This window comes from Athene noctua, chromosome 16, assembly GCF_965140245.1.
Source record: "Athene noctua chromosome 16, bAthNoc1.hap1.1, whole genome shotgun sequence".
Classification (NCBI taxonomy): Eukaryota; Metazoa; Chordata; class Aves; order Strigiformes; family Strigidae; genus Athene; species Athene noctua.
In genome coordinates this window covers 9,991,478-10,007,181 of record NC_134052.1, presented here as the reverse complement: position 1 = coordinate 10,007,181, position 15,704 = coordinate 9,991,478, and positions in this window count along the sequence as shown.

Here is a 15,704-nt window from a genome sequence, read left to right as displayed (position 1 = left end):
GCACACTAAAAATGGTTCAAACCCTGGAACTGCATACCAATTCAAGTTTCTACAAAACACATATAAATCACTGTAAGCCTCTAAAAAAGAAACTATACTGTAAGGGTGTAGGGAAACAAAAGTAGGAAAGTACAAGCAAAGATGCTTTTTAGAACTAGGAAAAACTAAGCTGTAATTTCAGCGGTGTTGTCTCTCGATAGAAGTATTTTTTCAGCCAAAATGAAGGAACTCAGACTCTTCTTTGCCTAGACGAGTGTTTGCCCAGAAGTAAAAAGAAGTTGGAGTAACTCTATGTGATGATCCATTCCCTTAAGAAGTGGACTAGAGTACTGTGTCATCAATATGATTATCAAAGGTAATGCCAGCTCACAACTTTGGAAAACCTATGTGATATTTTGCTTTTTATTTTTTTAAGGAGTGGACCAAGATGATCATCCCAAACTATACATTTCAGTGGGACCACATTTGTAGTTACATCACTTTTTTTTTTTTTTTCTGTGACTTTTTATTTTTAACCAAATACTGTTGCCATTCAAGTTTGTCACTGAACCAGGAATGCATTTTACAGATGCTGAAGCAGCTGCTTGTCCATATAAATGTTATGCTTGCTTCTTGATAAATCTAGATCTTGCCTTTTGATTGTAATAAAATTAAACTGGCTTACATAAATTGATCATCCTATTCCACCGTCCAATTTTTAACTTAATTTTACATCCCCTCAGGGCTGTTTTATTACACAATGATCCCTTTAGTATTTTTTTATGCTTCATGTTCTGAATCACTGAACCAAGACCCTGTAATAAACTACTGTTCTATGACACTTTGACTTCAATGTTTGGTGTGTAAACACTTCTGATTTGTTTAATCTAGCTCATACATTACTATATAGTTTAATATAACTAATACATTACACAAATGTTGCTGTACTTCAGAAGCTTAAGTAATTCAGAAAAGCTTTGGCTGCTTCAGACAAATGAGGTATTGTGATGGAAAACAGAAACACAACAGCTTTAGGGTAGGTAGGGTGTGTGCAGAGGCAGTGGCACTGTTTCTTTGTGGGGAGTGGTGCTTAGTTTCTGTGGACAGTAATTGCCAGGAGGGTGGGTCACTTTGAAGCCATGCTTATGATTCTGGCCCAGCCTGGTCCATTGGGCTGGCAGACACAAAGCGGAGGAAACGCTTTGTTCTCATGTAGTGGCACTGCTCTGCTCTACAGCACACTGCAGCACAAGGCTGGTGTAGTCTTGCTGCTATCACAGAATCGTCTAGGTTGGAAAGGACCTTGAAGATCATCCAGTCCAGCCGTTAACCTAGCACTGACAGCTCCCAACTACACCAGATCCCTAAGCACTATGTCATGTCAACTCTACTCCTAAACACCTATGTCCTTCTACCTACTTCCCATTAATAACACTACAGTTTCATTCCAGAAACAACTATTCATCCTTCCTTGGGTCTGAAGTAAAAAAAAAAAAAAACACCAAAACCAAACCACCTCCAATATTTCCAGTGGCGTTTGCAGATTAAATGGCAGGAGGATTAAATGCACAGGCAACAAGGAAAGTGTCTTGTATGATCACCCAATACACATATGATTTGGCTGGGCAAAAGAACCTGTATTTGGGCTGCTCTTTGAAATCTTGGATGCCATGTTCCCTGAATGATGCTTTTTCATCTTCATTTACAGTGTAGGAATGTTCTCTATCATTAATGTAAACCATTTATTTGGGTCACCATTAGCATTTCAAAATGCCCTGAAACAATTACTCGTCTATTGGTCTGCAGAAATAGATCTGAAAATTGAACTCATGAACATTTCTTAGAATACTTTGAGTCACATCATGTTTCTTTGTATGGACCAGGCCATTAGTATTTTGGATGCTTAACTAGGTGAGAAATAGCTCAACTCAAAACATCTGTCACTTAAACTCCCAGATGAACTACTTGCCCATATAACCCATTTAAACAAATCACTGGAACAACATTAGTGATACAGAAGAGACCTAGCTATGGTATATATTCAGTATAAAGCCAAAGAATAAGCCAAAAGTGCAACTTAATATTTTCTCTAATAGCTTTTTACTACATAAGTAATAATCTTATACTGAGTGAATCTATTTCATGGGCACATCTCATTTCTTTTTCATCAAAACAAATGTCCCCGAGTTACCCTCATTGTGCAGTATGGGGAAGACCATGTTTTGAAGAGGATCATCCTGGCCAAGGGGTATGAGTGGCATCCGAAGGCCAAGAGGACCAGTTTTTCTATTTAGCTGACATGTGAAGACAGTTGAGTTGTTTTTTGGAGATGGTAGCTGTGCCACTCTGTATCTTCTCTGATTGACACTCAAGAAGGCCTTCTCATAGCAAGACACTTAGTGTGCAACTGAGCAGACCCCAAACAGAGGGGTCCTAGAATTAACTACGCCTTTAATTAAAGCTTGAGCTGGATATACTGTTTCCAGTTGTACTAAAAGCTTGCATTTGAGCTTGCATAGTATGTAGTAAACAACTACAGGACCTGGCTGTAAAAATCACCTGTCTAGCACTAGTGATCTGTACACATATACTGAATAAATTATAGCAATAAAAAAATATAAAATGTATAGGTTATGTTCCTTGGTATTTTAGTGGCCAGAGCAACATGTCTCTTCCTAAAAGCTCACTAATTAAGTGACTATTTGTTTTTACAAGTGTGTAGCTCTTCTCACCTCAGTGTGTAGTTTTCTTTAGTTTTTTAAGCTTTTGATCCAAGTCTTTACATTTCTAAGCGACTCACAACATTCTGAATTAGAAAGAGTTAAACTTGCCTAGCTTATGTTAGGCAGATGCAGAAGACAGCTACGTATCTATATACTGCAGTTATATCTTTATTTGATAGTCAGCTACATCTGGTATGTCTGTACAATGCAACTGGCTTTACTCCAAGAGCAATCAAATACACAAACTACACAGACATACACTTCTTTTAATTTCTTTTTCATATATTTATTTTTTAATAAAGTCAAAAATTGTTCTCTGGAACTTGTTTCTGTTCTGGTTTACAAAACCCAGATTCAAAAAATTGTTATGGAATTTCAAAACAACACTGCCTATGGATTTTCCTAAGAAAGGGTATAATCCTCTATTCAACGTTTTGGCTTTGTTCTTAAACAGTTGTTACGTTAGAAAGTCAATACAGAATTGAACTGTTACGAATTTTATAGCAGTCAGAACCTCTCAGGTTCAGTTCGGGGGGTTTTTTAGGGAGAAAAGATAAATGATATACAGTAAAATATCTCCAGACTTACAACATACTGGTCAGAAAAGACAGCTGTCTGGGCTGGTTATTTTCATAACCATAAAAATGCTACACAGAACAAAGTCTCAAAAGGACAAAAGTGCTATTTGGTCACAGTGGAATTCTTATGTCAAGATTATTTATGAATATATATTTGTTATGGAAGAAAGTCTATATGAAACTTTTATATGAGCTTCCAGTATCCACATAACAAGTGTACTATCACTTCAGTAACCTGCTAAACAATTGCTGCCTCCTCACCTTGTTCCTCTGCCCAATGTCACAACTGTCAAACTGAAGTACAGTCAAAGCTAGGCGTTCAGCCCTGCAAAATCAGGATAAATAATCTCTGGGGTTGGTCAAAAGCTATCCACTGAAGTCTACAGTTCTTTTGAATAAAGACTTAATATGCTTAAGTTCATGCTAATGCTGCCATTTCCCTTTTTGAAGAGTACTTTTTTGTACGTGCAAATAGTAGCGGGCACAGTAGGACTCCCATGGGGGCTTGTTTAAGTCACTAGGGTTACACAAATGCCTTATTAGCTGTAGTCAAAATTGATGTACTCAGCATGACTAACTTGTAGCTCCATTACAAAATGCTTAAGTAAAAAAGCAGAATAACAGTTTAAACAGAAAGGGTTTTTTAAATGGAAAAAAACATTAAAATCTCAAATGAATGGAGACAGATGGGAGGGTATTTGCTTTAACCTTCCTGTGATTGCCCTGGTACAGAAACAATTGTACTGTAAAATAGATTCAAAATAGCTTCAGAAATTATGTTGGTAAACCTTCGAAATTCGACTAAAATCTGTTTGGCCAGGCTAATTTCTAGGTTAGCAATAACACTTAGTTGTTGTCTTCTCTTCTCCAGTGCAGACACAACTTCTAAGAGCAATAATCTGCTTCAGTGATTAACTGGGCCTAAATTATGACTCAGCAAAAATGTCACAAGGTTCTGTCCTGTGTTTTTAAACATTCAATATATCTAATAATTTTATCACACATGATTTATGCTCCCCTACAAGTTATCCAACACTACCAGGTCATCTGCAAACACTGTAGTGATCATGCTTTGATTAGTCATACGCCTTGTTCCTGTTTTTTCTAATCTATAAATTAACAGATGCAATGTGAGACAAAAAGCTAGAGAAATTATCTGTCTAACTCTGATGCTTCTTAAATGACAGATGAAACACCAATTTTCAGTTCAAAGCAGGCCTTCCATAGTATGGAAGCTATTTTAAAAAGTGTTAAGAATTTTTGTTCGGTGTCCAGAGAATATAATAATTATGAGAAGAAAATTATGCTCTTTGGTCTACCTATATATGCAACAAGTGGAAGTTGATAGTTTGGTTTTGCCAGCTTTTTTTTTTTTTTACTTTTCTGAGCATCCTGATGTGTTGCTCACAGCTCTTTAAACAACTGTGTTATTTTAGCTATTGAAATTCTTGAGGGTCTTCAAAATTGACCCCAAGGTAATGGTTCTCTAGTTTCTGATGTCATTTAGTTTCTCTGGGTCTGAAGCCTCAAGAATGCAAACTGAGACTGTTCATGAAAAAAGGAATTTCTCAAGGCAGCAAATGTTTTACGACTTAGTGCAAAAGGCTGATGTGAAACAGTGTACTCGGTGCTAAGGGAACAGTGAGAAGTGAGCTCTGCTCTTTGGAAGAGTAGGCCAAGCACTGTAACGGGAGAACTGGTCCTTGGTAGGGCCGTCTCTCATGGATTTAGAGGTTCCGTGCTCTAGGGTTGGGACCCCTGTAAGAGTGATGCAGGGGCAGCTCCTACCTGCTGGCGCTGGACCTCACTATTTCCAAGAATCTTATTAGCCTGCTAAATGTTGCATTTTAAATGTTGTATACCTTAACATATAAATGTTGTATTTTAAATGTTGTATACCTTAACAGTGAGAAAATAATATCTGTTATGCTTAATAGAACAAAATCTTACAGAACAGAACGGTATAGCCTGTTTATTTTCAAGATTATACTAATACGATATTATTCAGTTGCTGTTTCTTGGAAAACATAAGGGCATTACTTTGTGGAAAAAGGAGATTTTGCTTCATGGCCTTAAGAATTCTTACTTGGGCCAAGTTGTCATGTGCTTAGGAATTCTCTAAGGCACTTGATTTAAAAAAAAAAAAAAAAGACAACAAAACCAAAAAAAGCCCCCCAAAACCTGTTAAGTATTTGGAAATTGTGTCACATAACAAGTTTGGTTTTATCCAGTGTTGAAATGTGTTTGTCCTTTGGCATGTGGCAATGCCAGCTGAGTGTTACTCATTGGTATTCACAAAGTTGAAGAGAATGTGTTTCTATGTAGTCCTTTGCATTAGATGTTACCAAAAAAAAAGACATGAGCTACGCCCCTACTTTTTATGGGGGAAAAGAGTCTTAAACAGGTATCTCTAAGTTCAAGAATAATGTAACCAGTTTTGGTATCTATAAATTCTATCAGAACATTTAGCAACTTTTTAATGAAAAATTAAATGCTTGTTGCTTGTCTTCTTGCAAGGCACTACAAAGATTTGCTATCCAAAGTGCAGTAAAATTAATTGGAAGTCATTCTGGAGAAATTTTAATTAAAAACAATATGCAGCAGCGTGAGGGGTGAAGGAAGACATGCAGAGTATGGTCAAGTATGTTGACTTTTATACACCTCATGTCAGTGAGTTTAATTGTTCATGGAAAGGATATTAACATTTTTACCAATCCAAACAAAAAGCAAATTCATTAGTGCCATGAGAGAATAATTATCAGATCGTCCACAGGTAGTTATGCAGCTAATGACCTGAAGATGGGAGTGTAATTAAAGCCTTCACTCATGGGCTTCACTCAGTCTAATATCCTTTCCTGTCTCTTCATTTATGTTCTATTCATTAAAACTGTACAGATCATTAACTCATTAATAACTGCAGAATGCAAACGTAGTGAAGTAGAGAGAATTTAATGTCTCCTTGGTTGTGAAGTATGTTCCAGTGCTGGGGTGATAATTTTTTACAACTGCTATTAGAGTGATTCTGTCAATGAAAGAAGCTCCTCCTCAAAAAAAAAAAAAAAAAAGCTAACAGGAATTAATATTTCACTGTTAATCAGCAAACCCAGCCACCAGGCAAGTAAGGGAATGAACTGCTATTATAAAAGATACATTTCAGAATGTTATTCTCTCTACTTTCTTGAGCTAAAGGGCTGTGTCTAAAGGTACTAATCTTGCCCTTTTTTCTCTGTTGTAATATAGGAAAAACTACCCATGTCGTTTCACTGAGTTTACCCCATTAACCGAACTCTGACAAACATGGACAGGGGTTAGGCAGAAAAACTTGTGGAAAAAATGGAATTATTTATGCATAATTAGTTGCATAATATATTATATATGTCAGAGGATTTTTTTTCCTCAAATCTGAGATCTGCTTGGGCCAGCTGAGGCATCTATTGAAGACAAGCATCTTGCCACCTGATCCTGCAAACCCTCCATCCACTCAGCTTCCACTTAACTCACTGAAAACCTTTTCAGTTGAGAACTAATAGTAAAAGACCTCATAAAGAAAACACTGTTTCAGAGTTATTTGATTTCCTCTTGCTATTAAAAGTCCCTTTGAGGCCAGGAGATAGACCTAAGATAACTTCTAGTGAGCAGGATGGCCCTACAGACTGCGTTCAGGAGACGGGGTCAGTCCTTGGCTGTGACGTGTTTCTTCTGCGCCTCCTTGCCTAAGCTCTTGAGGGCCAGAATTTCAAACCAGCTCCACTCCCATTGTCCTGATTTCAGGAAAAACACCACTGCTTAATGAGAGGTCTCTGTATACTTTTTTTGCGACCTTTAATTCTTCTACGCCTCAAATTCCAATCTTTAAAGGGAAAATACAGGCTTTTCTCTGTCACTGTCGCAACAGTTTTGCTCGGTAGCAGACAAATAGTAAGAAAAGGAGTGCTCATGGAGGTATTGCTGTAGTAATGAAATACTAACTTCAGTGGTTTGCTTTATATAGTGTGACATATCCGGGGTGCACTATATGTTGCTGTTATTCAGAATTAAGTCACTGATGAAACAACAGTTCATCCAGATCAGGCTACTGGCCTTCTTCTAGGCAGTTCAGTTAGCTTTAAAAAATGACTATACTTTTAAAGTATCATAGCAAAAAAGTTAATTAACAGGGCACTTAATCACATTTTTGGGCACCAATACATCAGGTATAGATGTCGTTTTCATTAATATCCTCTGATACTGATATTTCTCAAGACTCTGTAAAAGTATTGTTAATAGACTTGAGAAGAAAGGATCATTTTCTTGCTGAACCGAGTCTGTGTGATTAAGTGTTCAGTCTCTGGTAACAAATGAATGCAACAACCTTTAAATCCTTTCCATACAGACAAATTAATGTATTTCTCATAATAATATTGCTGGAAATCTAGACAGGCCAGTGCATCTTTGTGACTTTCTCTGCATGAGTCAGATTTACAATGCTGAACTGAAAAAAAAAAAAAAGGGCTATGACGACAAGTTGATAAACAAGTTAAAATAATATAATTTGTACTGTGTCATTTGTATGCTGTCAACGTACATATAATTCCAAAAATTACCATGGGTAAATCCATTATAGGTCTGCTAAGTACTGCTGCTGGGTACATTGAGTCCTGATGCCTCATCATGCTTTATACCCGTTAGCAATTTGCATGGCAGAGCTACATAGCTCTTAACTGAAAGATGAAAGTCACACTTCCTATTCCAGTAGCGCTGACATTTAAATTTGATGTCAATGTTGCAGTTTCATCCTAATTTCAAAATCCCTTGTGCTAATAGTGCTTAAGCCTTAATTGCACATTTAATCATAAGAATTACAGAATCACTCTGGTAAGTTAGACAGAAAAAAATGCAATGGACAAAGATGCCAAAGCAAATCAAATAGGAAAGACAAAGAAAAGAAGCAATTTTCTATTGTACAGAAAATGTGAAACATGTTTTTCAACCAATCAGCACAAGTGGTGAAAGACGAGATCCCTGTAAATATCACCTTCATGCTGCTAGATGTTGTGTGCTTACTGTAACTAAATATCTGAAATTTGTCTACTTACCTACAATTCTAAAGTGACTAAGGAACTTACTGCCATCAACTAAACTCAAGTAATGAACATGGAGTTTTGTGTAGCTGGTTGGTTTTTTTAAAGCTCTGCGCAGAAAAAAAAAAAAAGTAAAAAATATTCTGTATTTGAATGGAGAGACAGATTTTTAACATGGTAATTAAAATACTTGGCCTCAAACAGAAAATCAATCCTATCTACAGGCTCTCTGTGCCTAACACGTCAAGTCTATCAATGAACTTGCTAAATGATTACAGTCACCAAGGAATTAAATGTTACAAAGTTTGTGAAATAATGAACTTAAATTGGAAGCTAAGATAGTCAAGAAGTTAATGTTAGTCAAGTGTTAATGCTGAAATGTCAGAGCTGCAATTTGCATATCAGTGCATGGATCTCATGCAGCATAACTATTTTGAGAAAAGTCAAAATAAGATTTTTGAGCCAAAGTCCATAGACATTAGAGAAAGTCTTACTACATGTGTTACTCTAACACATCTGCTACTGACGCTTCTTTATACAGTGAAAGTCTTTTTGTTCGGTCCATAATGCCTAACAAACGATTCTCTGATTTCATAATTATTGTGCCAGCTATTATTACATTGTTAGAACTGGGCAAAACCAGATTTCACTTTTTTAGAAAATGTTGCCCTTTTCTCACTGAAAAGTGATTGTTCATAAAAACTTTAAAAGCTTTTTATAAAGAATCCAAACGTATCAAGCCGATCTGGAGGCTGACCAAAGACAGGATGAAAGACAATCTAATCGTCTTTCTGACAATGGGAATAGGTTTGCTTTTTTATTCAGCTAAATTCTACAGTCAGAAAATTGATTTGACTGTCATCAAAACCAAATTGATGCTATGAGGGAAAGTAAAAAATAAGATCTTCTTGACAACAAAAACTGTATATTTGTTCATGAACTAGAAGCAGAAACTACCCATCTTTTGATAATCTATCTGATCATTAGAGTTGTTGCTATTAGCATTCAAGATAGCAGCAGAAAAGCAAAGACAAGCTCAAAGTGCAGAGCAATGCTGGATTACAGTAAGACTAAAACAATTAGAAGTCTTTAAGATGCAAGTTTTCTTTCAGGCTTCAGAGGTGAATGGTGACATCTGCGGGGACCTTGCTTCTCTGATGAGCATCACATTGTATTTTGCTGCACCTTGAGATGCTGCAGTAATAAATGGCATTATAGTGATAAGTTCTTTTGAATCACAGATAATAAACTGTTGTATTGGATCTTGGGTCATCAGATCCTCAAAAGTCCCATGTATGAATGGCATTCATTCTTTTCTGCGATCAGAAATTCTTGGAACCTCTGTCTTGTGAGCCTGTCAGTTTTCAGTGCCATTTGCTTTGACATCAGCTATGTGTTGCTGGTCAGGCCAAACCATCCCAACATTAACTGCCAACACCAGCATGCCCTCTTTGCTGTCAATAACTCCCAGCTGTGTTGAGATCAATGTCATGTTGCTTGAGGTTGTGCTTCAGTATTTCCTTGAAGATTTTCATCTGACTGCCCTACTGACATACTTCCTCTTTTAGTTCATCAAACAAAACAACATCTGAATTGGCAATCTTCTAAAACTGTTGTCTTCCATTCCAGATATAAGCCCAGCCCAGTGAAGTGTGCTGTAGTGATCACTGTTTCTGCTCCCTGGAAGACTGCTGTGCTCTGAAATGATTTAACAGAAAACTTCCTCCTACCTTGAATGCACAGTGTTGTAAGCAGATGAAATCCCTCCTGAGCCATATGCATTATCAGTAGCAAATCTGTGCTTTCTTGTATAGAAAATTAAATAAAGTATCCACTTTGCACACCTTTAATTTAATCTAGAGACTGATACCATATTGCTTCCAAGCTTTATTTCTTTAAAAGAAACTACAAAAGATGGACAGGCTGTGCCAATGATATTTGACAGTTCTTTGTCCAAGAGAACATCCTCCAATAATGTATTTCCAAAATAGCAAAAATTTTCATGGATAACATATGTTGTGAATTAAAATGACTAATGACAGGCTGTGATATAAAATGACATGCATAATGTCCTTTTTCCCCAAGTTTATTCCAAGTCCATACCTCTCAAACCAAGCTCGTAATCAGCTTCATGATTTTTTGCGTATGTGCTTGCTTCCATGGGGCAATTATCAGCAAATCTACGTGGTTCAGTGCTTGTAAAACTTCTAGTGTGTTCAACTGTGTTCACAAAACAGTGCTGGCCAATTGATGATACAAAGATAAGCTTACACCATCTGCCAGGCTTTCTGTCACGGAACAATCTCATGATCCTGTCACAGCTACTCAACTTGCTGCGGATGCTTTCCTGGCTTGCATCCAGTTCTGTCTCTGGTGCATTGTTGATAAAGAATCCTCTCCCTCTTGGGAAATGCTAAAACCCCAAGGCTCCTGGAGAGATTCTACAGGTGTTTTGGAATTTTTTTACTGAAGAACCTAACTTGCAGACAGTTGTGAGAATCCTGATCTTGACCGTATCAAATTCACCAACAACAAACAGAACAGATATGCTCTTCTAGCCTTTTCTGACAAATACCGCAGTGGCTTGCATCTCTTCTGCATTTTAAACTGTGTCATGAGTCAAATAGCTTGTACTGGACTATATTATTCTCAAGAAAGCATTATAGGAGTGTGCTATCCAAGGATAATTTTTGCTTGTTTTTTTCTTTTGTTATAATTGTCAATGGTAATAAAAATGTCACGTTTGTAACCCTGCCTTTCCTGTTTTCCAGTTTGAGAGGACAAAGCAAACCCTGAGAGACCATTTTGAGGGAGCAGAGGGATACATACTACAATTAGCAGATGCTGATGGGACGTGTCTTAAGTAAGGCACTGGTACACTGCATTTTTGAATAGATTTTTATGTCTATTCATCAGTTCATCCACTTGATTATTTCTTAGTACTTGTCAAGGTTTTTACTGACTCTGAACATACCTGCCTCTTTTTGCTAGGTCTTTTATCCACTCTGACAGCCCAGCAGAACCTCAAAATGAAAAGCTCTTGTATTATTTACTGAACTTATGTATAGATCCCCATAATGTTACCTGAACCTTCACAAAGTGTAGTGGGTTTTCTTCATTTATAACTCTGTAACTGTTTGCTTGGCTTAGATTATGTGTGAAATAGGCTTTAGTTGGGTACCTGTCTAACCCAGTGTTGCATACAGAACCCTCATTCTAGATTAGTCCTTTTCTTCCACTCTTTACTGATGACCATTCATAAATCAATCTGGGCTCTGTTTTGCTGTGACACTCATGAGCTATGAAGTCATCAGGAGCTTGCAGACATACATCAGGTAGCCAGGGCTCATTGTGCATTCACTGTTCATGCAACAATGGTTTGAGATAAGAACCCAGGTAAAACATGATAGAAGCTCTACAAGCAGTAGGATACTATACTCGTGACAAAAACCCCCACCTTGTATATCATCGTTGTTATTTTTAAAGGTCAGTGAATGGGACCACACACACGATATTCAGAGGTATTAATGTGCCTAACAGCTCACAATTTTGGTACCTATCTGGCTGTAAATATAAAACAAAATATTTACAGTAAACAGACACTATTTGCCTGATCTGTTCCCTGCTGCTGCTTAATACTTGCAACTCTCACCAATTTCTGGCAGCTGAAGAGGTTCAGCATCTGTAAATATCAAACAACTCTCTCCTCTGTTTAAACAGAACTGATTAGAAGTAGATCCTTAGCACCACTCAGAAAAGTACCTCGGCCACAAGCTCATGTGTAAAGATCTCACATAATCTATGTAACGCAGATTAAGCAGCTTCTGTTCCTTCTCCCAGATAGGAAGAAGTCTGGAACTGGACTATCAGAAGGACATACAGAGCTCAGTCTTCATTCAGCTTTGAGCTCCTGCTGAGACCAGCCAGGCCAAACCACAGTAGGTTATAGCCCCAGCGTACACTATTTCTGTTCAGGGTTTTGAAAAACTTTGGACCTATTGTATATATGCCATGCAATACTTTCTTTTTTTGTATATGTACAATATATCTGATGCAGCCAAGAATGCTTCTGATTAGTTCAGAAGTACAGAGCTTCCCATAAAAGCCGGACTTACTACACAGATCTTCAGCACCAATAGCTCTAAGCAGCAACTGGCATCTCCACTTACACTGGAAAATGTCTGAGACTTCTGAATATATGGCAGCCCAGTGAGGGCTCCTGGGTGCGTACAGTACCACCTCACGTTTCCATCTCATAGTTCTATCAGGTCAGACACAAATTCTTCAGAAAATTACTGAATAATATTTTCCAGCAGAAAGAGGACACATTCAAAACCAGCAGGCATACAAAAGACTGCATTTTTTTATATTTGGAAAAGGCAATACCAAAACTTGACATGGTTCCTTAAGAAAAAAGCAAAGCTCTGTATTGGTATTCTGGTGTGGTCTGGCAAAAAAAGAAGAGCAGTGTCAGCAGTTCTGTTGTCCTAAAAGTCAAAAGCAGGCTGGAGAATGAACCTGTCCACCATTGTTATGGTCCAACTAATTATTTAATCACTGAAAGAATTTTAACAAATGCCATAAGAAAAATCATTAATTATCACCTTGAACATAAATGTTTTATTAGAATTATGCAGTATAAGCCAAGAGAATTACATCCCTTTTTTTGGAATTAACTAGTGAGCTCTGAAAACACCTTCTTGCTTTGCACCTGCCACTCTGTGTATCAAACAATCGAATAACTCTTAAGTCTCCCCAAATGAACTCCCAAAGTCATTGAAGAGATAATAAACTAGGTTACAACACTCGTCTGGTATACAGTTAAATGTCTTTCATATATCTTTAAGTGGTTATTAATCTCTGAATTAGTTTAGAATACATTAACCTTCAAGGTAAATTAGATCAATCAAGAAAATGACTCACAAGACTAGGGCTATCTTTTTTGCTCAAATTTGGAGCATGTGCCAAGAATATAACATCTGCGAGAAAAAAGCATTCAAATGCAGCTTTTCCCTGAAAGTATGACATTTATCACAGAGAGGGGCTGGGCATTCATATTTTTCTTGATGCTTATGGATAAAGCTGTTCCTTAGGATGAAGGAATCCACAACCAGACGAGAACAAAATGTTTACAATTGTGCTGAAGGGGAATTATGCTGTGAATGCAGAATAACACGCAGCCCATGGAAATTAGGTGTAATCATATCCTCAGCTCAATTTATTTTCCACTCTGGGTTTATTTTAGCCTTGTTTACTTTAATTATAGAAGTGACTGAAAAGCTTATTCTGTTACATTGTGCATATGGCACACAGTCCAGACATTTGTCACATTCTGCTTCAACTTCTTGACTTCAGATCTTACAGCAAAGAGGTACGTAAATACTCACATGGGAATGGACCACCATTACAGTTACTAACGTCATGCTGTGCATTGTTCTAAGTACCTACGAATTCAGTGTTTAGCCACTATTTTCTAAAGGAACATGAGAATATTAACACTGAGTAGCAAGAAGACTAACCTGAAGTCAAGTGGGTTTTAATGCGAATGACTGATGGTGAAAGCGCTGTAGTGGTTTAAACTAATGATCTATTTTGCTGTTGCAAAATGCCATGCATAGTTATCCTGGCTTAGCTAGCAAGTGATAAGCCACTACAACAACTCAGGCTCCTATGTTTGTGAGAAGATAGTTAACTATTTTTACAGTTTACTTCAGATCACATCAGTGATCAGTGTCACTATTTATAACGTTATATTCCAAATCTACACTTAAAATCTTTGTAATGAGAAGTGTCACAAGAGGTGCACTTCCTCCAACTGTAGTTAGTGAAACACAGCTTTTGTGCATAGTCACTGAAAAACTGAAGGAAATTGATATCTTGAAAACCTTTCCTTTGGCTGGTAAGGGGATTACTGTACTAAAACTTCAAAGACTGCAGTTAGCCTTGACAACAGAATATCCAGAAGCATGAGATTTACAATGCTGATAGATTACATATTAAAACTTGATGTGCTGCTTTACAAATGGACAAAAAATCTAAAACATAAATCAGACCACCTTTTAATACCAGTATAGCGTGTGCCAAAGTAGAAGAAAACACAGATAGAACTTGCAGTGTGAGATCTGAGAGCATGATAGAAAGAAGGTAATACTGAATATGGGCTCTGGTTTGCAGATACTGCATATTAAACACCTAACTTAGGGAAGCATTTTGCTGTTATCAAACTTCTGAAATATTTCTATAGTCCCATCGTTTTCAGTGAGACTGTTTATAGGCTGGGATTACACACTTCAGGCCTTTGCTGGACCTGAATCTAAGGGCTGGAGCCTGCCCTTCTTGCCTCCAAGGCACAACATGGTTATAACCCAGGTAGTCTCATTTAAACCATTTCTTCAGTCCACCATTACTTTCCAGCAGGGTCAAGAGCATCTTGCATAAGGCAGATTATGTTAGCCTCAGATGAATAAAATGAGTATTTCTCTTGTCTTAGAGCACCATGCCCTTACGGTCTCTCAGAAGTCACACTGAGCAGACTGAAGAGGAGCCAAGGATCTGCACTGTGCCTGTCTGCAACAGTGCCACTTTCCTGAGGCACTGGTTGTGAAGAGTTTCAACACAGGATGGTGAGCTCCGCAGTTAGAGGGAGATGTAGCTACCACAATTCATTCCAGCTTCTCTTGAGCCTGTGTTTGTGGACTTCAGCACAATAAATGCAGGCAACCAGATCCTGGTTTGAGGCAGATCTCTAGAATATTGCAACCATTCAGCCAGCAGGGCCACAAAAATCTGCTCCTCAGCAATTCCCTTCTGAGCTATTCTGCACCTGCTGAGATAATGTTCCTACTTCATCCTAATTGCAGAGAACTGAGTAAAAGCATTGTCCTTGTGTATCTAGGAATAAAGATAGCATTTCAGCAATCTTGTTGCAATTAAATACAAGTCTGAATGTGCGTGCTGTAATTAAAAATATGTCTGTTTCTTTAAAACAAATCAGTTTTAATTGGCATTCTAATTGAAAGCCTATTAAATATAGTGATAAATGCTATCCAAGAGATTATTTAAAATCTTGACACATACATGATGCTTTACAAAACTCTGAAAACGCTGACTAATTCACCTTTGCAATAGCTGAGACAGATAAGTAAATGTAGCTAATCTGAGGAAAAGAAAAATAACAGAAACTTCATGAAAAAGAATTAAATTTATTACAGATTTTCAAGAGCATACCAATTTTGGTTACATATTCAAAAAATGATAAATTAAGCTTTTTTTATATTCTCACAGCATGCAGTCAAAATGAACACTTATTGTTGTAGTGAGTCAGAATGCTGTTCTGAAATGCCTTGGGCTCATGATAAGTGTCA